General features: G+C 37.6%; 1 long non-coding RNA gene across 1 annotated transcript in view; it reads left to right on the top strand.

Moving 5' to 3' along the window:
- The window catches only part of LOC123647143, a 36,198-nt gene that overhangs the window by 10,714 nt on the left and 1,161 nt on the right, over nt 1–24,323 (top strand). The window lies entirely within an intron of this gene.

Here is a 24,323-nt window from a genome sequence, read left to right as displayed (position 1 = left end):
ACAAATTCTACAGGTATTAAAAGGATGTCAAAGAAATATTATGAACAACTTTATGCCAATAAATTAAAACAAAATAAAGAATCCAAAAATAGATCCACACATATTTCAACAACTGACTTCCAATAAAGCTGAGAAGGCAGTTCATCAGAGAAAAAAATAAGTTTTAACTAAGTGGTTCTGGAGCAATTAACTAGCCATATGCAAAATAACCACAATAATAATGATGAATCTCAACCCTTATTGCATACCACCTTTACAAATGTACTTGAAATGGATCATGTCTAAATGGATGTGCTAAAACTATAAATGTTTGAGAAGAAAACATGAGAGAAAACTTTAGTAACCTTGGATTTGTTAGTGATTCTTAAGCAGAACACAAAAAGTATAAACCATAAAAGGGAAAAATAACTAAATCAAATTTCCTCAACATCTTAAACTGGACATTGAAAAGACACTATTAAATGAATGAAAAGGCAAGCCACAGACTGGGAAAAAATATTTACAAAGGATTTATCTAATGAAAATTGTACCTAGAATATGAAAGAATTCTTAAATTCAACATTAGGAAGACAAACAACCTGATGAAAACACACACAAAAGATTGAAATAGACACTCTCCCTGAAAAGATATAAGGATGGCAAATACACACATGAAAAGGTGAACAACATCAGTAGTCATTCGGGACGTGTGGATTAAAACCACAATGAGCCACTCTACAAAACAACTCTAGTGGGTAAATTAAAAAGACTGATCACCCTATTTTTTTGTTTTGATGAGAATGTAGAGCAACTAAAACTCTTATACACTGCTTATGGAAATGTGAAATAACATAAATAATTTATAAAACCGTTTCACAATTTTCTTTTAAGCTTTCAATACATGCCCACATGTGACCCAACCATTCTGCTCTTAGTCATGTGAACAAAAGAAATGAAGGCACAGGTCCACACAAAGACACAAATATTCATAGCAAATTATCTGTAATAGTCAAAAAGTGGAAACAACCCAATTATCTATTAATGAGTGAATGGATGAAGAAATTATGGGATATCTACATGATGGGAAATTATGCAGCCACAAAAAACAATGAACTGTTTATATTTGTAATGACATGGATAAACTGTCAAAATAATTTTGATAAATGAAAGTAGAGAGACAAAAAAACAGCATATACTTTATAATTCCATTATATAAAATTCTAGCAAATGCAAAGAAGTCCATAGTAACAGAAAGAAGTGTATTAGTGTTTGTCAGGGGACAGTGTAGGGAGAGGGATGGGATTACCAAGGGCCACAAGGGGACTTTTGGAAATGATGTGTAAATTCATTAACTTCATTTTGCTGATGGTTTCCCAGGTGTCTACATATGTCAAAACTTATCAAATTATACATTTAAATATGTTTGTTGTTTATCAAACACACCTTAATAAAGCTGCCAAAGAAAGAATTATTTTTAATTCAGTGTCAGAACAATAGAAAACCACAGGGAATGTTTGAGCAGGAAAGTACCATAATTAATACCGCATTTTAATTAATTAACTACAATTAATCACCATCAATCATTGAGAAGATGAAGATTTTCCAGAGAGACCAGTAAGATTGTTTACAATGCATGTGGCAGGGCAAAGCTTCATAAACTCCCTCTTAAACATGCTTGTGCTTTTGCCAAATTTCCATTCTGGATGCCAGCTACCTTTTGCCTCCCTTTTCTTTCCATAGCCACACCCAGTCTCATTATACTCCCAGACAATTCAGCTCTTGAAACGCATATCCAGCAAAGCAAAAATGTAACAGCAGATTGGCCCCATTTGGAAGGGAGTTGCATCACCACCTCTTTTTATACAAGCTTTGTCTTTACTGGTGTTGCCCTCTCACCTAACACCCTTCACAGAAAGTGACTCATCAAAGCGTACAAAACAAGTCTCTATCTAGGGAGAATTCTGTTACTTATAAAATAAGATTTTCTGCTTCTTGTTATACACAAAAAAGCTGGTAAAATCACAGGAATTGGTTTGAGAGAGAGGAGGATAATAAGTGTCATTTAGCGTTCTGAGCTTGAAGTCACAGTGGTCCCAATTCAGTGGGAAAAAGTACAGGTGAAAGACTGGATTTTTAATGAGACATCAGCACCAGTAATACTGACTTGAGGATCACTTACATGGAGATAATAGTTGAGATGTTTGGAATGGATGAGACCTCCAAAGTATTAATAACATGTGAAGAAAAAAGAACAAAGGTCCAGAAGTAAGAATTGCTGAATATCTCCATTTTTAGGCAAAAGGAGGAAGAAAAGCTTGGAAAATGAAGAAGATAGTCCTAGAGGCAACAAGAAAATCTTTCCAAGATATGTTATTCAATAAAAAAGCAAGTTGCCAATATGTACAAAGCAATATGATTTATATAAAAACACATACAAAAGCAGTTATATGTATATATGTGTGTATATACAGAATGTACACACACACACACATATATATATTTTCATTCATTCAACCAAGAGTAATTGGATGCCTGCTATACATTACCAGGTAACTTGTTTTACTAGGGAATACAAATATATGGAAAGAAGCGTGGCTGGAAAACTGCATACCAGATTGATAATAGTGGTTATTTATGGAAAATAGAGCAGGAGAGGGACCTGTCGAGAGAGTCTTTGCTTGATCTGCAGTGTTTATATTTCTGAGGTGCATATATTTTTATATGTGTATGGAGAACCACCAGTTATGATCCCAAGTTGCACTCTGCTTATTTGAGCAGATAACTGGTAGAATTAAGGCCATTTGGCTCAAACTCCATCTCCTTTTTTTCAGTCTATAGTAAATACTGAGAACAGCATCAAAAAAAAGTTACCAAGGTAGTTCAGACTGACAGAAAATCATGGTGTCTGGTGTGGGTTGAAGAAGAAGAAGGAAAGCAGAAGTCATGGCATAAGGGGATGACCCCAGAGAGGGAGAGAGAATATGTGGATTGGAAATGCTGAAAAAAGAGATGTTGAGAAGGAACTGCCTTGTGAGATAAAGGCGTTCCGTGTCGGGCCCAGTGGTATAAGAGCTAAGACCCCAAAGGCTGACTCGACAGATAGACTGTCCTCATAAATGAAGGCCAGAGGAAGAGGATAGAGAAAAGAACGTGAATCAGTTACTGAATCATCTTTAGATGTGAAAATGGGTCAGCAGGAGATGCTAAACCATGGATTGCAAGAGGACTGTCGGCATCAAAGGCAAAGACTTCAAAGAGTGACAGGCAGACCAAGGGCGGTAGAGGTGGCCAAAGCCCGGCCAGTGCTCTCACCACCTACAGGGCCCCGCCTGTGCTGTTGGTTTCGAGAGCTCCCATTGGAAGAGCAAAGTAGGAGATGCAGTATCAAACGAGGAGAACCATGTTTTACACGGGGCAGGGATGTGCATCTAGAAAAAAGTTGAGGAAAAAACAGAACCGTGTATGTAGCAGCACAGACACTAACTGCAGCACGTGATCGGAACGGGGGTGAGCCTGGGTGCTGCCAACACGGTGGCTGACAGGGATTGAGGGGTGAGGGGCTGGTGCGCTGGCCCTGGGTGTGGTTCACGGGGATAATGGAAACATCTGGGCAGGCAGCAAAAACGATCAGCCACTCAGAGGAAAGTCAGAAGGAGAACCAGGTGTCTGGTTGTTGTCACTCCCAGAGCAAGGTTCCTCAAAGAGGGAAAATCAATTTCAAAAGGCCAGAGGCCAGTGTAGATGCACACACACACACACACACACACTCACACACTTTCTCTCAACCACACACCCTAAGATTCCAAATGTGGAGCTTGCAATGAGTCATACCAATCGCAGCAATGACTTGACCTGTCAGGTATGTTTATTTGTGACTGTTACTAAGAGCAGTGAGGATGTGAGAAAGTTTCATCTTGTATCTCCGTTTGGAATCTTGCAGTGCTCTGTTAAAAGTTGCATGCTAGATTACAATTGAATCGTCTCTGACTAAAGGAAGTTCAGAGAGAAGAAAGGTGGAAAAATTTCAGGACAATGAAGAGTTATCAAAGGAGGTGTCTGATGAAAAATAATAAACTTCATATGCAAATTGAAAATAAATGACAAAGAAAAGTCCCAAATTAGTTTTAAAAACAGTAGACTAAAGCAATTTAAGGAATGGATAAATTTCTTTTTTTTTTTTTTAACAGATAACATAGTATGAGTACTTGCTGTGCCCCGGTGCAGTCTAGTTGTTTTTATACATTATCACCCTGACAATGAAGCTCCATAATCCTGAGAGGTAGTTGCTGTTTGTCCCACTTAACAAATGAGGGCATTGAAGCTTGGAGACACTAAATTGCTTGCCCGTGGTCACACCACACAGGCAGCATCTGGGTTCAATCTAATGCTGACTGGCTACGAGGCTCATGTGTTTAAGCTACACGCCGTATTATTCCCCAGCACAGAGCAAGAGCAGCAGGGATTTGCGGTGCTACTGTGCAGAGGCGCTGCAGTACCCGAAATAGCTGCTAGTGCTCATTGTTCCTCAGGCGTTGCTCTTAGTGTTGTCTGTGTTTAATGAATTTATCTTGGCAAAGACCTTATGCTGCAGTGCTTATATTATCACCCCCACTCCACGGATAAGAAAGCTGAGGCATGGATAAGTTAGAGAATTCTGCCCACGGTCCCAAGATTAGGAAGTACTTGAGCCAAGATACTAACCCAAGGCGTCCGACTCCAAAGCTCTCCATGACGGTGTTGCGCCATATCAGGGGATATGCTTGCTTTTGCTTCCCCCAGGTTAGAGAAACAAGGAAAAGCTACGATCAGAGGCAAGAGGCGAGATTATTTTGCAAGAGGCGAGATTATTTTTTAAAGATTTTCCTCTTCACAAGAGTGTTGAACGGACAAAAGAACAACAAAACTGGGTTTTCTTTTAGCAAATACGTTTGCAGTCTTAAGAATTTCACTTACTTGAAAGGCAATGGGAATGTCACAGAAATTGAGAATTTCGAGATTCCCAAATGACTCTGGAGCTAAGGGTCTCTAAGGTAAACAAAATAATGCTCACTGATATTTGGGAAGAAATCAGGAAATATGGGAAGTATGAGAAAGAGAGGGGAAATATGAGAAAGAGAGAAAAAAATCCCAGGTAAGTGGAATCAAATTGCAAAATAATAATCATAACATAATAATAAAAGCATGTGTCGAGTGTTTACTATGTGTCAGGTATTGTAGACAGAGAGGCTCCTCCTCAGTCAGGATAATCATATGTGTTCAGAACCTCCCCAGAACATGGTGTCCACACCCAGTGCATGGAAGGTTGGATTCAATGACCAATAAGATCTCTTTGAAAGCAATTAATTTTAAAAGGTTATTATGTAAACTGGGCCTATTCTTTGAACTCTGGGATTCTATGATTCTAGAAATAAAACAAGATTCATAGAAATATAGCCAGTGAAACAAATTGCCTGAAGAATTGATCATAACAAAACGCGACCAGCAAACAAACACACACACACACAAAGCAAGAGAAAGAGGGAGAGTGAGAGAGAAGACTAGGAGCAAGAGCAAGAGAGAGAGAGAGAGAGAGAGAGAGAGATCCATGATGTCATTATGTCGAATCTAGGAGTTAGGAAAAGCAGACTACCAGAATTACACCAAGGAGAGAAAAAAAATTTCTAGAAACATTGTTTAAGGAATACCAGCTGGTTTAATAAAGCATAAGATGCAATTAGAAGTCAGTAGAAGACATATTCAGGACCCAAATAGCATCTAGGGAGATGCACATGGATAAAGAATCTTCCTCTACTTTCTATAGGTCTCCCAAAGATTCCTTTTTCTTCATTCAATCACAGTGATAGCAAAACAATGGGCATAGTATTCAAAGTATGTCTGCGAGGCCTTATTTATTAAAATATTTATTTATATTTGAAGTATATTTACATGTAATATCTCTGTACCCATAAATCATAAGTATTACATGTACTATCACCCAATGCTTGATGGAAGCAAAAATGAAGAACAATTAGAGCAACCTAGCAGTTTGGTCACAGCTTGGGTGTTGTCTTTGGAGGGGTACTGCTCCATTTTTCCCTATGGATTTTGAAAGACAGGGGGTGCTCCCTCTTCCTCTTCTCTAAGTCATGTCTCTGGTCCACAGTGAAATACCTGAGGCAAGCTCTGCAGGAGAAGGTTGTGTCACTATGTGGAAAACACACACACACACACACACACGCCCCCTGAGAGAGAGAGAAAGAGTTGGCTCCTCCATGTTTCATAAAAGCCCTAGGTGTGGCCATTACCTCTAGGCTTAATGAAGCTATAATTAGGAAAGTAAAAACATTAAGAGTAAGCCCCTATATTGGTATTTTCACTAATAGCAGGGGCTTAACTGAAAGTTATTAATATAATCCCTAAATCAGGAGGACTCCCATATTTCCTTCTAACAATGTCCCGAGTCCGAGGAAAGCAAAGGATTAGAAGATGAGGATTAAGGAAAGAAGCTGGTGCAGGACAACTGGTCTAGATTCTTCCAAAAAAATTCAATGTAATGGAAAACCAGGCAGGAGAGAAATAGAAGATACTTGTATTGTGCATATGTTATTATTAATATTTGAGAATGTTGGAATCTGTTATAGAGATAAGAAAGTAAACAAGGAGGGTAAAGAAACTAAGTGCAAAAGCAAGTGGCTTGTGAGGCATGGGCAGAATTCATAAGATGTGCTGAGTATAGATAAATAAGTTAGTAACCTCTGGGACACACACAACCAGATAAAATGTAGTCTGAATCTATGTGCCAAATATAGATAGAAAGGAAGGAAGAAAGCAAAAAAAAAAAAAAACGAGAAAGAAAGGAAGCAGTTGATGCAAGTATGACTGACGATATATCAGCAGAGGGCCTTGGGTGCAGGTTCCAGCAGAAGACAGGTGGCAGACACGGGCAGGATGAGCGAAGGAGGAGTCATGACGAGAATCTCACTCTCGCAGGCCTGGTGAGCAGGGCCTACAACACTTGGGAGGGCACTTGGCTCTTAACATGGGACATTATTGCCAAGCATTAAGTATTTTTTCTACACTGAATCAATAAAACAATTATTATCATTTGGGGGTCCTTAAATTATATTTATGTAAAAAGTAAAATCATCTCCTTTGTTGATTGTATTAGAAACCACTGGTCTAGGCAAATCTTCCCAGGCCACCATGAGTCCAGAGATTCATTAATTCCCACAATGAAAGGTCCTCATAGTTCATTCAATCTACTACATTTAAGGAAGAAAATAATGAATCCTAATGTTGTTAAATAATTTTCCTCCCTTGACACTCATATCTTTGTAGGAGTAGAGTCAGGATTTGAACCCAAGTATGTTTAGAGTGAGAAAACAGGATCTCAGAACCTAAGGTAAAGAGTAGCTGAAGCAGGAGCAGATGACAGTAAAGAAATGTATTCATTTTTGGAAGAAAGATTGGGACACAAAGGAGCATATGAGAGGGTCATAAAATGTCCAAAGAGTGAAGAGAGTGGGTCACTTGGTCAATGGAAGAAGACAACTTCAATGAAGCCCAGTCTTTTGAAATGAGAGTGTTTAACTCTCTTAAAAAATATGTAGAGGAGAGGAAGACATGTAAAAAAATAGGGACGTCTCCTGGGTTTTGTTGACTGCCAAAACATTTCTCCAACTACACCCTAGCACGATGGGGATGTCATCACAGTCCAAGGGCAATCTGCAGTTTTCCAGGCTCATAACTTTGTACCATAACAGAAAGAATGGATCAGTCTCTCATGGTCTATTCAAGCTCAAAGAAAAGGCTGTTGCAGAACCTACAAAGAATTTCAATTTATAAATTTAAAATTCAATAATGAAAAATGTAATTTCATGGCTTCTAGGGGTGTGCTCTTCAGCCAGCACATCATTTTCCTGGGCAGAGGCATATCGGAAGACAAATGATGATTGGAAGGTCACTTTGTGAGTACAAGTGGCTCAAAGAGTTTGTTATATCACACTAGGTTAACCTGATACATCTTCTTAGACAAGAGGAGTTCCCCTGCATTAAGGACCCTTCATTCATTTATCTATTCCTTTACTGTAAACCTTTTACATTACCTGCTCAGATCATGGTGACATCCTCTTAACTCTCTCATTAGTCCACAGAAGTGTTCCTTCCAGCCTCACAGTCATATTGAACAATGGGATGTCACCCCCCCCTAGGAAGGGAGACAGAGTGTGGTGAGATAACCTTAATAGATGAGAATCTAGTAATAGTTTGCTTATCCCTTCTCCTAACTAAGCCTCAATACGCCCACATAATTATATCACCACTCATAAAATTCTCTATTGATTAGTTTTATACCTCTAAGCAAGATTCACACATCTTTATTCTTTGATACTTTAAAATCCATAGCATCTCTTGACTCTTCGGTTCATAAGACAATGATATTGTTACCTTAAACCCTCCCTTTGTTTCTTTTCCTTCCTTTCATGCAATAAATATGTCACCTGTAATTTTATTTTCCATTGTCAAGGTTAATAAGATTTACATTCTATTATGTGGCATAATCAAGTATTTTTGTGCCTCATCCATAAGTTGATTCCAAAAGTTGAAAAATTAAAATGGTTATTGTTATTCATAAATAATACTTTATTATTCATAAATAATTGGTTACTGTACAGTCATAAGCTATAATATAATTACAGTTACTCTCTTGTATAACTTTTATCAATTTTTCCTGGAGTAAAAATTCTGTTTTGCTTAAAGTAGTTGACTTTATCATATCCTCAATTTATTTTTTGTGTTCTCTACCAAGAAAAATATTCTATTATGGCAGAAACTGCAAATCATCTCCCAATATCTGTTCTCCACTTCTGTTCTAATAAACCAAAAGTAAATTTAGTTGGGCACATGAACATATGGAATAAAAATTTTTTTTTTCATATTTGTTTGTAGTCAGCTGTAGTCATTGACTTAGTTCTGGTCATAGGGTATGAAGCCCAGTGTTTTGTGCAATTTTCACTAAGAGTCCTTTTTAGGAGTCTGCCTGTCCATTCTTTCACCCTCCTCTATTCTGCTCCTCAGTACCTGAGTTGGATGCCTTGCACTCAGTATTGAGCTATATGTATTCTAGGGAGAGCAAATCAGAAAATTGTTCTGGGTCCTAGATCGTGATGTAGCTGCTACAACTGCCCTGAACTACTCACATTCAGGCTTTAATGTGGAAGAGAAATAAATCTCCACCTTGCTAAAACCACCCTGAGCCTTCTTATCAGTTCAAGACTGCTTTACTCTGGGTTTCTTTTACATGAACAGAACAAAACAAAACAAAACCTTTATGATTTTTGGTCATTTGACCCTTGATTATTTAACATCTCTCACCACGGAAAAATGCATAACCTAACTGATACAAACTCAAAAAGAATGTCCTTGCTTTGGATACCTGCTTGCCTCATCTACTTCATAAACCAACACATGAAGGATGCTCAGAATTGATCTTAGAGCACAGAAGTAGGAAATAAAGCAGGACCCAAGGATTACTTGAGTGGGTCTAGTGACACTTGCTCCTAATCAAATGTATTTTAGAATTGAACATCATTGTAAAACAACGGCTTCATTTAGCTGGCTAGAGTGCACTCCAAGATGAAAAATCAGAGGGAGAAGGAAGAGAAAAAGGAAGAAGAAAATGAGACTCTTAATGTGAAATTCTCCATGTAGCCAATATTTTATCCCAAAGATCCTAAGGTCACAGAAAAGGTCAAAGCAGAGCTGCATCTGGACAATCAATCCACCTCTTCAACCCAAGTTTTCTTTCAATCCTATAATTTCTGGACCTAACTTCTCAATAAATTTATATTCGCTTTTCCGTATCCAAGATTATCCTGCTAGCTACCCATATTACCCTAGTTCTTTTCATTTTATTCTTTTCAAAACTCTGTGTCTTCCTTCCTGTCAGCTTGTTATCAAAACCCCCAGAGCTCTCGAGTAAACCAGAAATGTGTCCTCTGTGTATCTTTGTCATATTCATACACTGACACAGTGGGAGGGGATGAGCAGAAAATCACTTAGCCACAGGGATGGTGCACAGGAAGGAGATGACAGCAGTCTTGTGGATAAATTGCTCTCACACAGATGCTCAGATGAATCTGTAATAAAAAGGAAATCTGAATGCTTGGCCAAGGAGAAATAAATCCCCCGAGGTCAATCCTTTGTTGGTCTCTTTGCTCTTCTTCAGTAATGGGTCAATCAGACCACCTGCCCCGAAGCTCAGATGCTGTCCACATGATTTGCCTGCTATCTCTGTGTCCTAGCTAGAGTCTGGGATTTAGGTTGCCCTTGCATTCAAGAGGCCTGGATTAGGAGAGAGAATGATAATACTTAGCACTTATACTACGTACATACCATATATATGCGTATTTTTACATATATTATCTAATTTAGTTTTCACAACAAACCTGAGAGACAGCTAGGTGGTTCTTTTTAAAAATAATTTATCATATTTAAAATAAAATTTATTGTATTTTTAGTTTATGACAGGCATGTATGAGGTACATGTTTAATCATTTCAGCAGCTCAACACCTAGACCATATTTTAAAGTTGAAGAAACCAAGGCACCCAGTTAGTAAATGCTACTGGTACAAGTAAATTGGTAAAGGTTTTTTAAAATGATAATACCTACTGCTGTTGGACTTATAAAATAGTATTGTATTTCTGGAAAACAATTTGCTATACATATATAAAGTCATAAAAAAGCAAATATCCTTTGAGTCAGCAATTCCACTTCAATAAATTTGATTCAAGAAAATTATCTAACATCCCAAGTACAAGAATCCCCACTGCAGAGTTGTTTTTAATTATGAAAACCAATACTGGAATAACCTAAATATTCAATCAGAAGAAACTATAGTTAAATTATGGTATACTATAAAATGGAATAGTTTTCATGTTCCAAAACTTGTTTTAGAATATGATTTAATGATATAGAAAATAGTTATACTGACATGGAAAATCATATTTTGCTAAGTGAAACATTTAAGTTCAAGATGATAAATTGAAGAAAACTCATTGATTTCCCTTCACTCTAACAAAAAGGAATAAACTATAGAAATATGTTATAGTAAGAAAGCATAAAAGAGAAGAAACTAATATAATTGCCAAGTACTAGAAGGAGAATATTAGCAAAATAAGAGTTTATGAGTTTCTGAAAGACCAGAGATGGCTACAGCCAAGGCGATATGCCAGCCAGCGTGGAGAGAGCCACAGCTCAATGCACGTAGAGGAGAATGCAGCAAGCAGGGAGGGCCATTTTCGCAGCTTTCCCTGAGTCCTTTGGGATGTCAAAGCAAGGGACTAGCAAACTGTGTGTCCAGTGGCTGCTGAGTCAGGGCTCCCTTTCTGAACATTGCGTGTGTATGTGTAAGGAAAGCTCTATAACGTGAGGCTGAATGAAACTATCAGCCTAAGAGGGCAGTGACTTTCAGAGTACAGGCTGCCAGCTTGCTTATCTTACAGTGAAGCCTGCCAGTCCACGAGCCGCACCCACAAACAGAAAGCTTGCAGTCCATCCTTACTACCAGAGAAAATGTTAGTCAGTTACAGGTAATAACCAACATTTTTAAATTCTATATCGGGCAACTGAGAGTATTAGCAGACATTTGACTTAAAGAAAAAAACCAGTTGTGGCAAAGACAATTGTATAGATTTATCAAACCATTTTATCATCCACTTGGGAGTACAGAAAAACCACATTTCCCAGTTCCCTTGCATCTAGACTGGGCCAGAGGACCAGTTCTAAATAGTGGAATGTGAGCAGAAACATTACCCACTTCCAGGCTTGGCCAAAACCACAAAATCCCCTACACGAGATCCTCCTCTCTCTCACCTTTTGTAGCAACAGTGGGGATCCTTGGGTGGTGATGCCCCGTGTCTCCAAGTCATCTCTTAAAGGACAGCTGCCCAGGACACCCCCCCCCCACGAAGGAGGAAGATATACATTGGCTTTATGTGAGGAGAAAACAAACAACTTCCTGTGAGTTGTCTAGGAATTTGGGAACAGTTTGTAATAACAGGTTGTATTAATTACTCTTACTAACACAGCAGCATAAAAGAGAAAGATCAAGTTAATCAAACAGAATAACGACTCCAGAGGAAACAGAGATAATTCAGGGAAAAGACAAAGACTTTAATTGAATTCTAAGTCTCCTTTTTCTTTTTAGAAAATTTGGGAATATATTATATTCATTTATTAGGAAAAGAATAAAATTTAGAAAGAAAAAAGTCAAAGAAGAAGGGAGAGTTCATGGAAGTTAAAAGTTATTGCTTAAATGAACATTTCAGGAGAAAAGCTAGAAAAAAATGTAAACCACAACTAAACAAACAAAAATACACAAAAGAGATAAAAAATATTGGGGAGAAAGGCAAGCAACAATGGATAAATATTTTTTACATATTCTCCTAAAATTTCAGAACAATGAAGATAAAAAGAAAATTCCAAAGTATCAGAAAAGAATAAATAAATAAAACAAGTTACCTTGGGAGGAAAGTCAATCAGATTGGCAGCTTCATAGCAGCCACATCAGATGCTAGAAGTGAATGGAGTCAGGTTGTCAGGCCATAAAAGAAAATGTTTTACATCTCAAATCCTACACCTAACCAAAATATTAATTAAACATTAAAATGCAATAAAGCTATTTTTAAGATATGCAGGATGGAATTTTTCCTGTAAAGCGTATGAACTGTGGTGAGAAAAATGAAATCCTAAAAAAAATGAAGATAGGAGATCAAACCCCAAAATGCAATAAAAAATCAATTTCAGGATTACTAGGTGGTAGTTCTGCAGTAGAACCGGGGAATACACCACTCAAATGAGAACAAGAAATAAGAGACTTAGGTGTTGTTGTTGTTGTTGTTTTTCCCATCTATCATTTTAAAAAAGGAACTTCCAAGATCCTTCTACTCACTCATCTATATCCAGTCAGTAAAAAGAAAATAAAACATAGATACAGCACACCTGCCTACTAAGCTCCTTGGCCTGGAGGTAACACAGGTTATCTCTGACTTCAAGCAAACACTGGGAGAACCAGTCACCTGACCCCTTAGAGATCTCTCTCTCTCTCTCTTCCTCCCCCCACATCTTTCAGCTTTGCTGTATCGTCATTATTTCCCCAGATCCTCCACCCTCCCTCTCAGATCCCACATGAAAATCTCCAGGTGGCCTTCCCAGCAAAGCCATATGGTGATTTTTGATGTCTTAGGAAAAAGGAACAGAGGTACCTAATTATGACTAACTATGACAGATTATGACCATTATCTAAAGAAAGGTAACCCAGGGTCGCTGAACCCTTTCCTAAAAGATACATGCCTGTCTGGACTGAAAGAAAATGAGCCATAGCCACCAAGACTTTGTTCAGGAATCTCGTTTGCTACCACTTTTGCTTCATTAACTGATTACAAAGAAAGTTGTCCTTTAATATCTCAAATAAGGCAAAAAATAATTGCTAATGGATTTTCTCACAAGACTCCTGGGGAAGCATATGTCAGGGTCTAGCCCCATGGAGAGTAGCATTAAAGACCATGCTACCCCCTCTCTTGACTGGTAGAATAGGAGCCTGAGGAGAGCCAGCCCTAAGGCCACCAACAGCTCCTCTGTTGTCATCGCCCACCCGCCCCCACCTGCGTCACTGATGAAGCCTGGAGACCTGAAGTTGCAGAGCTGATAGCTGGATCTCTTTGATCAGTACATTTTATTGAGAAGAAAGAAATTGTGATCCCTTTTGACTGCCCTCACTTTTTTGGTATCCTGAAATTTACATCTAATTGCTATTTTAAAAATAATTAAATTCAAACCCTTAAAGACTGACTCTTTTATTATGTAAAGCAATTCAGCTCTGCCTAAGCAACTATACCCACATTTACATAGGCAGCCTATACCCCCCTCCCAAAAAAAAAAAAAACCCAAAACAAATGGTGGTCAACGTGTGTTAGCCCTTGGACTTAAAGGGCAATTTAAGCGCAACTTGCAGTACCTAAGATGCACTCTACCATCTCCCTTGCCCCAAATATCTTACCAACACATTTCTTCTAAATAAAACAAAACAAAACAACTCTCCCCTAGGAGAATTTTCAAACCAGATGCTAAGAGGGAAAAACTAACAACATTCTCTATCACATTATACTAACTTCTACTGCCTGAATGTTTCACCAAATCGGCTTGTCTCTCTGCCAACCAGTTTCTTAGCAGCCTTTTTTTGAAATTATTCAATGGCATTTAGCAGATGGGAAAACCCTAGATCAGAGGGAAAGGCACCCATCATAATCATACACAAACTTATTTGAGTCCCAACAAAAACAGTTTTAAAGGCCCTAATCATTTATTTACAAAGACATGAAGTTGTTTGTTTCCATTTGGAAAAACAGACTGACATAACTGAAGAATACATTGATGACTAATGAAGTGGATTATGCAGGAATAGACATTTGACACATAATAAAAATAACTGCAACATAATTAATGTAAACCACAGACAATCCCCATTTTAAGAGCACGGCCTCCACCCCCTACCCCCCACCACCATCTCTACCACAAAAAAAAGAAAAATGTGTTTGAATGGAAGGAGAATTGCTTTCTAAAAATGCTTATAGAATAAAATTTTATCAATATTCTTCTTGGTGTTCAGAATTTAAAGCATTCACCAAAGAAGCTATTTTAAAATCTTAAATATTCTAGTCTGAAATGAGAAGAGGGAAAAGAAAAAGAAGAGCAAACCTCACATTTTTTCTTCACCCCTTAAACTATTAGCAGTTGCAGAAAAAGTTATTTGTAATTGTAAGATACAATAGTCCATAAAACTTCCCACTCTGTTAGCTTATTTGAAGCCCATTACAAGATGTGTAGATTCTCATAGTGTGCCATCATTATTAGTCTTCAGAATGAATTACTTAAAGTCAGACTGTGTTGCTGTGTTCCTTTACAATCAACTACCTCACTCAGTTCCTCCCAAACTCAAATTAAAGAAAATGATGGCTCTTGGAGACCATTAGAAATAATTGTCCCTTCTACAATCTGTAATTTGATTGTGGATAATTATGTGATGTAACAATAGAATAATTAGACTTGTTTCCCTATCTGTGTTTGTGTGTAGCCTAGTCATGCTAAATTATTTTTCAAATGACCTATTAAAATTGGTCAACTCTATAAATGTCATGGCTGGAAAAGATGTAGATAATTGCAATGGATGTGCTACTCAAGATTGTATTTTATTTTCTTTTCTTAGTACTGAAAAAATTAATTCAATAAAAAATTGTACACTGAATTATTTCAATGGGTTACACACTATTAGAAGACAAGAAAGCAGATGTGACTTGGAAATCATTATGGAGCATCAGTCCTGGGGAGGAGAAAAACATCCCTCAAAACCACACAAATAAATACACATTTACAATTATAAACATGATGAAAGAAAAAGCACAGTCTTCTGTGAGTATAATGTGATTTTAAAAGGTTTCCCTGAAACAACCACCTGTGGACTGAGATTTTTTTATTGTGATAAAATATACATAAGTTAATATTGATCATTTTAACCACAATTCAGTGGCATTAAATGCATTCACAATGTCGTGCAACCGTCATCGCTCTCTACACCCAAAACTTATTCATCATCCTCAACAAACATTCAATATCCTTAAAACAATGACTCTCCCTCCTTCAACCACCCCAGTCCCTGGTAGCCTCAATTCTATTTTCTGTCTCTGTGAATTTGCCTATTCTTGTACCTCATTGCTATGATCTGAATGTTTGGGTCTTCCCCAAATTTCATATATTGGAATCCTAACCTCTACGGTGATGGTGTTAGGAGGTAGGGCCTTTGGGAGGTGAGTGGGTGGTGAAGGCAGAGACCTCATGAATGGGATTTCTAGAAGTCCAATGCGCTATCCACTGCACCACAGGGCCGGCCATACATGAGATTTCTGCCCTTATAAAAGAGGTCCAAGAGAGACCCTTCATCCCTTCGCCATGTGAGGACACAGTGAAAAGATAACCATCTATGAACCAGGAAGCTGGCCCTTACCGACACTGAGTCTGCTGGAGCCTTGATCTTGGACTTCAAAGCCTCCAGAACAGTGAGAAATAAATTTCTGTTGTTTATAAGTGACCCAGTTTATGATATTTTGTTATAGCGGCCTGATCAAACTAAGATACTCATACAACGGGAATAATATAATATCTATCCTTCTACCTCTGGCTTATTTCAATAAAAGAATGTTTTGAAGATCCATCCATATGTAGCACAAATCAAAATTTTGTTTCTTTTTATGCTTGAATAATATTCCATTGTATATATACACCACATTTTGTTCATCCATTTATCTGTTCATGGACGCTTGGCTTGTTCCCACCTTTGGCTATTGTGAATAATGCTGCTATGAACATTGGTGTACAAACATCTGTTCTGGTCCTTGCTTTCAGTTCTTTGGGGTATAAACCTAGAAGTGGAATTGCTGGATCATATGGCAACTCTATGTTTAATTTCTTTAAGGACTGCCATACTGTCTTCCACAGTGGCTACATAATTTTATATTCCCTCCAGTGATGCACAAGGGTTCCGATTTCTCCACATCTTCACCAGCACTCGTTACTTTTTGCTTTTGTTGTTTTGTTTTGTAATAGCCATCCTACTAGGTGTAAAGTAGTATCACATGGTTTCAATTTGCATTTCCCTAATGACTAATGATGCGGAGCATCCTTTCATATGCTTGATGGGCATTTGTATATCTGCTCAGGACAAATGTCTATTTAAGTCTTTGGCCACTTTTGAATTGGGTTGTTTGGTTTATTGTTGAGTCTTAGGAGTTCGTTATATATTCTGGGCATTAGTCCATTAGCAGATATAATAATTTGCAAATATTTTCTCCCCTTCTGTAGATTGTGTTTTCACTTTCTTCATAGTATCGTTTGATGCAAAAAATTCTTTATTTTGATGAAGTCCAATTTATCTACTTATTCTTTTGTTGCCTGCACTTTTGGTGTCATATCCATGAAATTGTTGCAACTCCAATGTTATGAAGATTTCCCCCCAATGCTTTCTTCTAAGAATTTTGTATTAATAGTTGTAGTTTTTGAGTTTAGGTTTTTGACCCATTCTGAATTAATTTTTATATATAGTGTAAGGCAAGGGCCAAACTTCAGTTTTTGCATGTGGATATCCAGTTTTCTCAGTACCATTTGTTGAAAAGATTGTGTTTTCCCCACTGAATAGTCTCGGCATACTTGTCAAAAATCAGTTGGCCATATATGTGAGGGTTTATTTCTGGGCTGAGAGCTGATATTTTAAGGACAAACAGGAATTAAATTAATCTGGCATTTGAAGTCTCTTTGGGATGATTCTGAGTTATTCACTTTACTCTGGTTTCTTCAGCAGAATAACACAGGGTGACACTAAATCCATTCTTCTTTGTCATCTTGCAACCAATGTAAGTCATAAATATGCCACTTTTTATTCTTTCTAGTAACCAACAGGTAGCAGTGATTCAGAAAAACACAACTCCCAAGGCCACATATTAATTCTCATAAATAGTACAGAACAAAGTTGCAAGGAGGAAGAATGTAATTATCTAACAATTAGTGAAGCCCACCTTGCCCACAATAAACTGAGTAATTTACATTGTTATTAAAAACAGTATTAGAAAAGCTCCTTCCAAGCAATTAAAAGATTTGTGGAGGGGAAAGGGAAGAGGAGTTGGTGTTGTCAACTGGGGATTTAATGAGAATTAACATGGGAAATTTCTGTAATTTATACTAATTATATTTAAAATTTTATATTATCTGTCAAATGTCTCTTCCTCATAAATCTACTTTGAACAGAATGAAGAAATACATCTGGTTAAGAAATATACTCTATTTTCCAATATGGAAATAAACAATTTCATGTCTTCATTTAAAGTGATTAAAGTCTTTGAATCTGCATTTTTACGATTTTTAAAAATCATCTCCTATTTTCACACAGTATCTTCTTAGGTTTATAATATATAAAAAGTGGGCTCATTTCTGAGTTACCTTTTCATGATTGCTGCTTTTGCTACACAAAGACTGAGATTAAGCTTTGAAATTATTGCTTGTAGGAGCCTAATCAATTTTGCAGACAAGTCAACATTATCTTCCTGTCTTTCCTTGGGTTGTGAACGTGCAGGAAAGAGATGAGGAGGGAGGAGAAGAGGTGGAGCACAGGGTAGGGTGGCAATTTTCTCCTTCCAATTATGTGTGTCTGTGTTTGTGTGTGTCTATTTAAACTCCACAGTTTAAATATTTCAAAATTATATATTTAATTTTAACAGCATTAATTTGTACTGTCACTACTGCTTCCAGTGCTATTTGAGAAATTAAAGGGTCAGGTGTCCCCCAAATATTGTCCCTTTTATATAAATATTTCTAGAAATTCAATAGACAACAGTTTATTTATGTATACTATAAAATGGGAAAGAGATGTTTTGTTACTGCTACATGAAGAAATTTCACAGCATACTTATTCCATTGACTTACCATAGAAATTGTTCTAGAATATTATGCTTATTAGGACCTTGTACTTGGTTTGACATCTGTCACTTTAATTATGCTTTCTATATTTTAATGCTTCCTGTTACCTTTTATCTGCTTTGCCTTTGGATGAATGAACTATGTCCATTTGCTTTTATCTGTGTCTTGCAAGGTTAACATCCTACTTTAAAGATAATCTTACATGATTATCTTAAAACATTAAAATTCTTTTTACCGGCCGGGCGCGGTGGCTCAAGCCTGTAATCCTAGCACTTGGGAGGCCGAGGCGGGCGGATTGTGTGAGCTCAGGAGTTCGAGACCAAGCCTGAGCAAGAACGAGACCCCGTCTCTACTAAAAAATAGAAAGAAACTATATGGACAGCTAAAAATATATATATAGAAAAAAAATTAGCCGGGCATGGTGGCACATGCCTGTAGTCCCAGCAACTCGGGAGGCTGAGGCAGTAGGATCGCTTAAGCCCAGGAGTTTGAGGTTGCTGTGAGCTAGGCTGACGCCACGGCACTCACTCTAGCCCGGGCAACAGAGTGACACTCTGTCTCAAAAAAAAAAAAAAAAAAAATTCTTTTTACCTAATTATGCCAACAATAACTATTGACTTCCTCTGATGGATGTCAAGAAATTTATCACTGATGACATCCATGTCTTTGCTCTTTTATATTTTGCATTATATTAACCTGGATTTTTAAAATATCCTTTGAAAAAGAGACTTACTTTTTATATTTACATTTAGTATTTTACTTTTGTTGTCATAATTACTCTCAATTACTTAATTTTCCTCTTATTATTGGTTCGTGATTTGCAGGTTTGTGTTTTCTTTTGTGTTTTATTTATCCCACAATTTTAGATAGTTTAGGTGATTATAACCACTTTTTTCAATCACAACTTTCCTAATGAAGACTGCAATTGCTTATTCATCTCTTAATTGTTCGGAGCACATTTGTAACGTGTCTCGCTGGAAAACAGACTTGAGTGGCAAATTTTCTAAGATCTGAAAATGGCTTTATCTTGCCTTTTGAAAATAGTAAGCCCTTGGCTAGAGATATAATGTTTGAGTCCATATCCATCAGAGATGTATGAAACTCCAAGTAACAAAAACGCAATCACAGGTGTTTATGTTTCTCGTTGTAAGAAGTCTGTATGTAGTCGCTAGCTTTGGCTCAGAAGCCAGTATTGGTGCTGTACCCAGCCATCATGTCTGTGGTAGGTAGAATAGTGGTCCCAAATATGCCCACATCCTAATCTTTGGGATCTGTTAGTATGTTAGATTATACGACAAAGGGGATTGGAGGTTGCTGATTAGCTAACTTTGAGATGGGAGATTATCCTGGATTATCCAGGTTGGCCTGATATAATCACACGGGCCCTTAAAAGTGGGAGAGGGAGACAGGGATGGCAGCATGAGAAGGACCCAGCCTGATGTTGCTGGATTTGAAAATAGAGGAGAGGGCCATGAGCTAAGGAGTATGGTGGTGGCTTCTAGGAGCCACCTGGGAAAGGCAAGGAAATAGATCGTCCCTAGCAACTCCAGAAGGAACACAGCCCTGCCAACACCCAGCAAGACCCACCTCAGACTTCTGACCTACAGAACTGTACGATGATAAATGTGTGTTGTTTCCAGCCACTAAGTTTTGTCATGGCATTGATAGGAAACTAATGCAACGTCCAAGTGTTTTCTCAAAGCAAGACAGAGAGAAAAGGGCACACCAAATATGTGTCTTTTTATCAGAAATCCAAAAACTTTCTCAGAAATGCCCCCAGCAGAATTCTGTTTTCTTTGAGTGAACCAGAATTAACTCTTATATCTACTCCTAGAGGTAAAAAAGGTTAGGAGGGCAATGATTTAGCTTTTCAGCTTCAAATTGGGGTAACTAAGAAGGGAGTTGGGAATGATTTTTCAAAGCAAATCAATAGTGTTATGTTATCCTTTTCTTATGAAAACTCTGAAGGTATTACTCCTTTACACTCATTGATGGATGCCTCAGGGAACAAACATGAATTTTTCTTAATTTTAACTACTGTTAAAAGTAAACTCTGTGTGTGTGCACACGTGTGTGTGTGCAAACTTATAAGGTACTGACGGGAAAGTATTTACTAGAATATATTATATCTTGCCATTGATTTCTGATTATTAGTTTTACTTAGAAGATGGCAAAAATTTTCAGTCTCATAGCTTTTTTCAGTTAATTCAATTATTTAATAAATATTTGCTGGCCAGGCACAGTGTCTCACACCTATAGTCCTAGCACTTTGGGAGGCCAAGATCAGAGGATCACTTGAGGCCAGGAGTTTGAGACTAGCCTGGGCAACATAGTGAGACCCCATCTCTACAAATAATAGCAAAATTAGCCAGGCGTGGTGGCATGCACTTGTAGTCCCACCTACTTATGGGGCTGAGGCAGGAGGACTGCTTGAGCCCAGGAGTTTGAGCTTGCAGTGAGCTATGATGACAACACTGCATTTCAGCCTGAGCAATGAAGTGAGACTGCTTCAAAAAAATTAATATAAGTAAATAAATAAATATTTGTTAAGCATTTAATATGTGCCAGGTGGTAAAATAAATAAATAAATTTCTTTAGTTTTGTCTTTGTGCTTTTTTTTTTCTCTTGTGTATTTGATCTTTTCATTCTGGAATTATTGTTATTTTAAGGTCAGATGTATTTGATCTTTCTTTTCATTCTGGAATTATTATTATTTTAAGGTCAGAATTCCCTATTGTATTTTCCAGACCTTTAACCTTCTTTGTTATTTAAAAATTGATCTATTTATGTCACACATCTTGAATGTCTTCCAGGTTATATTATATTTCACTAGTTTGTGTTTCCTGGAGTTTTAAGCCATTTTTCTGCAAGCCTGAGGTTTTACTGTGGCTGTTGTGCTTTTCCTTTTCTTTTTTTTTTTAAACCCTTTTGACACCAACCTTTTAAAATAGCTTGCACATCTGCTTTTAACTCATTAAGAATATTAAGACAGGTTCCTTCGACCTAAAGTGAAAGGATACAGACCAGGAAAAAAGCAGAGAGTGGTGTGGAGCATTTATCAATCCTGTTCTGCACATGAGGACTGACAAAAATCTTACTAAAATCTAGAATGTTTTCAACTCTTCTCGTTCATATCAGTAACTGTAGAGGATTTTTTATTTTTCTTTTGAGACAGTGTCATAGTTATTTTATTTTATTATTTGAGACAGAGTCTCGCTCTATTGCCCCGGCTAGAGTGCTGTGGTGTCAGCCTAGCTCACAACAACCTCAAACTCCTGGGCTCAAGCAATCCTTCTGCCTCAGCCTCCCGAGTAGCTGGGACTACAGGCATGTGCCACCATGACCGGCTAATTTTTTTCTATATATTTTTAGTTGTCCAGCTAATTTCTTTCTATTTTTAGTAGAGATGGGGGTCTCGCCCTTGCCCAGGCTGGTCTCGAACTCCTAACCTCAAGCAATCCTCCCACCTTGGCCTCCCAGAGTGCTAGGATTACAGGCATGAGCCACCACGCCTAGCCTGTCATAGTTATTTTAAAGAGAAGAAGTTCCTAGCATTTCCATTCACTCCACTAACTTCCTGGGAATCATCTCTGAACATTAAAAACATACGTTAAAGATGATGGTTTGGGGGAAAATACCAGCAAGGATGTCCTATAAAAAGCCTCCATCTTTGCTGATCACAAGGAAAGACTAGATCACTGCGATCATTTTATCTCATTTGTGGCAGAGACTGCTGGTTGCCTGTCTAATATTCCGTCTCTCCTCCTCTCTTACTAACAGCCTTAATTTTATTTGGTGTAGCTTGTATTTCCCAGGTTGCCTGCAGGTAGAGGTGGTCAGGTGACACAGTCTTGGCCAATAATATGTAAAGATAAGTCACTTAGTACGGCTTCCGGAAAGACTCTTTTAACAGTGCTAACTTGGCGGGATGTACGTCTTTAATTCTGTTCGCTTCTTTTTCTTGCCTGAAATTCATAGACATTATAATTGGAGCTCTAGCTGATACGTTGAGAACCTGAGAACAGGCCATCACCCTAAAGTTGCAGTCTTATTGACCTGGAGCCTTCATAGTATTCCTGGCTTACTCATTTGTTTCAACCACTGTCATACAACTTTTCTGTTACACGCAGCTGAAGTCAAACCCTAACTAAGGAAAAAGCCATTCTCTTTCTCTCGGTGCACTAATACCTCTGAATACCTTGCATTATTGCTTGGTTAAAGTAATATCAAAGTGTAAGACCGTGATGGGTAAACCCTGAAGGCCACCATCCAAGGTATCCATCGCTGTTTTTCTACAAATCAGTTGCAATCTGGGTCTGTCTTTCAAATAAACCATAGGAGAATTCTACAACACCCTAGAAATTTCTGAACAGAAAAAAGAAAAAAAAAAGTTTAGTTGTATGCATGGGCATTTGACACTTTTACTGGCAAAATGTTTGGAGGCCAGACTCCAGCTTTTGGGATCTAGGACTGCACCTAGAGGCCACAGGGTCTCAACCCAGCTCAGCGAAGGGCCAGGGCACCTGTGCGGTCACCCATTGGTAGCTATAACTTATGTTTTGGAAGAAGAGATCTGGGAGCGGCTCAGGAGATTCCTTTATTGTTGTTTGCTAGAATTCTTATCACTGAAATTACTTGTAAAGCTCTTTGTTTATAATAACATCAGCTCATATTAGCTGTTCTAAGGGGAAATAAGGAACAAGAAAATTGCACATCCTAGGGGAGTGATAGATAGTGAAGAGAGGAAAACCCAAGGAGGCGAAAATGCAGGGAAAAAAAAAAGAGGCAGAATCAATCTAGGAGCTATCCATCCCACCTGGAATTTTCTACTCAGGAGTTCCTTTTGGCTCCACATTTACATTGTAGATTGTTGCGTGCCAGAGATAATGAATTCTGTGAGCCACAAACTTTATTAGGTCCTACACTTCAGCACAAAACAAGTTTAAATATTGTGTTTTATTCACTCATTCTAAAACACTGCTAAGTACCTAATGTGTGCCAGCCATTGAAAAATTAGAGCAAAGATTTATGTTCGACTTTAGAAATGAATTCATTACCTTGCTTTTTAATAGCTGCAGATTGCAGAATTTAACAATCCATTCTGTGCTGTCCACCTACCATTAAAACTTGGTTTGATAACACAAAGGAGATTATAATACCAGGCCAATTGTAACCACAGATTTAAACCTCTTCACATCCTAAGTACAATGGCATATTCTTTGAAAACTAGATGCCGCTCGATTTTATTAACAAGAGAAAAATAACTACTTACAGAAGCCTTGAATAGCAAAAATTTAATTTCAGTTATGGGCAAGTACTATGAAATAAGTCATACAATTAAATAGAAAGGAATACAGATATTTTTACTTAATATTACTACGTGGTATATTGCAAATCACTACTGGAATTTCTAGGTTTTGTAAAGTAACATCTATGTTTTGGCTTTGTTGGTACTTTATTTTAACGTAATTTAGTTACATGCTTTATTATTTTTTTTTTACTTTCCAATACAACCATAGATTTCTAGCAATCAGGCGGGTGGTTAATATATCCACGATGGTAAGTTATATAATATTGCAGACAATGTAAATTCAGGTTTCTTCAGAAGTCTTTGAAAGTCTTGGAGATAACTGATTAGGAAATGAAAGCAGCCCTCTACCACTGAGTTTCAGAGCAAAGGGAAGAAACAAGATATAGATCCACCGGTGCAAGCGGAGTTGTTAATGAGGTTCAAATGCAGAATCATTTACACACGATTAGGCTTATTAATTGAGTGCGGATATTAAGAGCGAACAACCCTCTGGCCAGGTGCGGACTAGTTCAGCAGCTTTAATCTTTCTTTCT

This window comes from Lemur catta, chromosome 11 (assembly GCF_020740605.2).
Source record: "Lemur catta isolate mLemCat1 chromosome 11, mLemCat1.pri, whole genome shotgun sequence".
NCBI classification, from domain to species: Eukaryota; Metazoa; Chordata; class Mammalia; order Primates; family Lemuridae; genus Lemur; species Lemur catta.
This window is presented reverse-complemented; position numbering and strand designations above follow the sequence as displayed.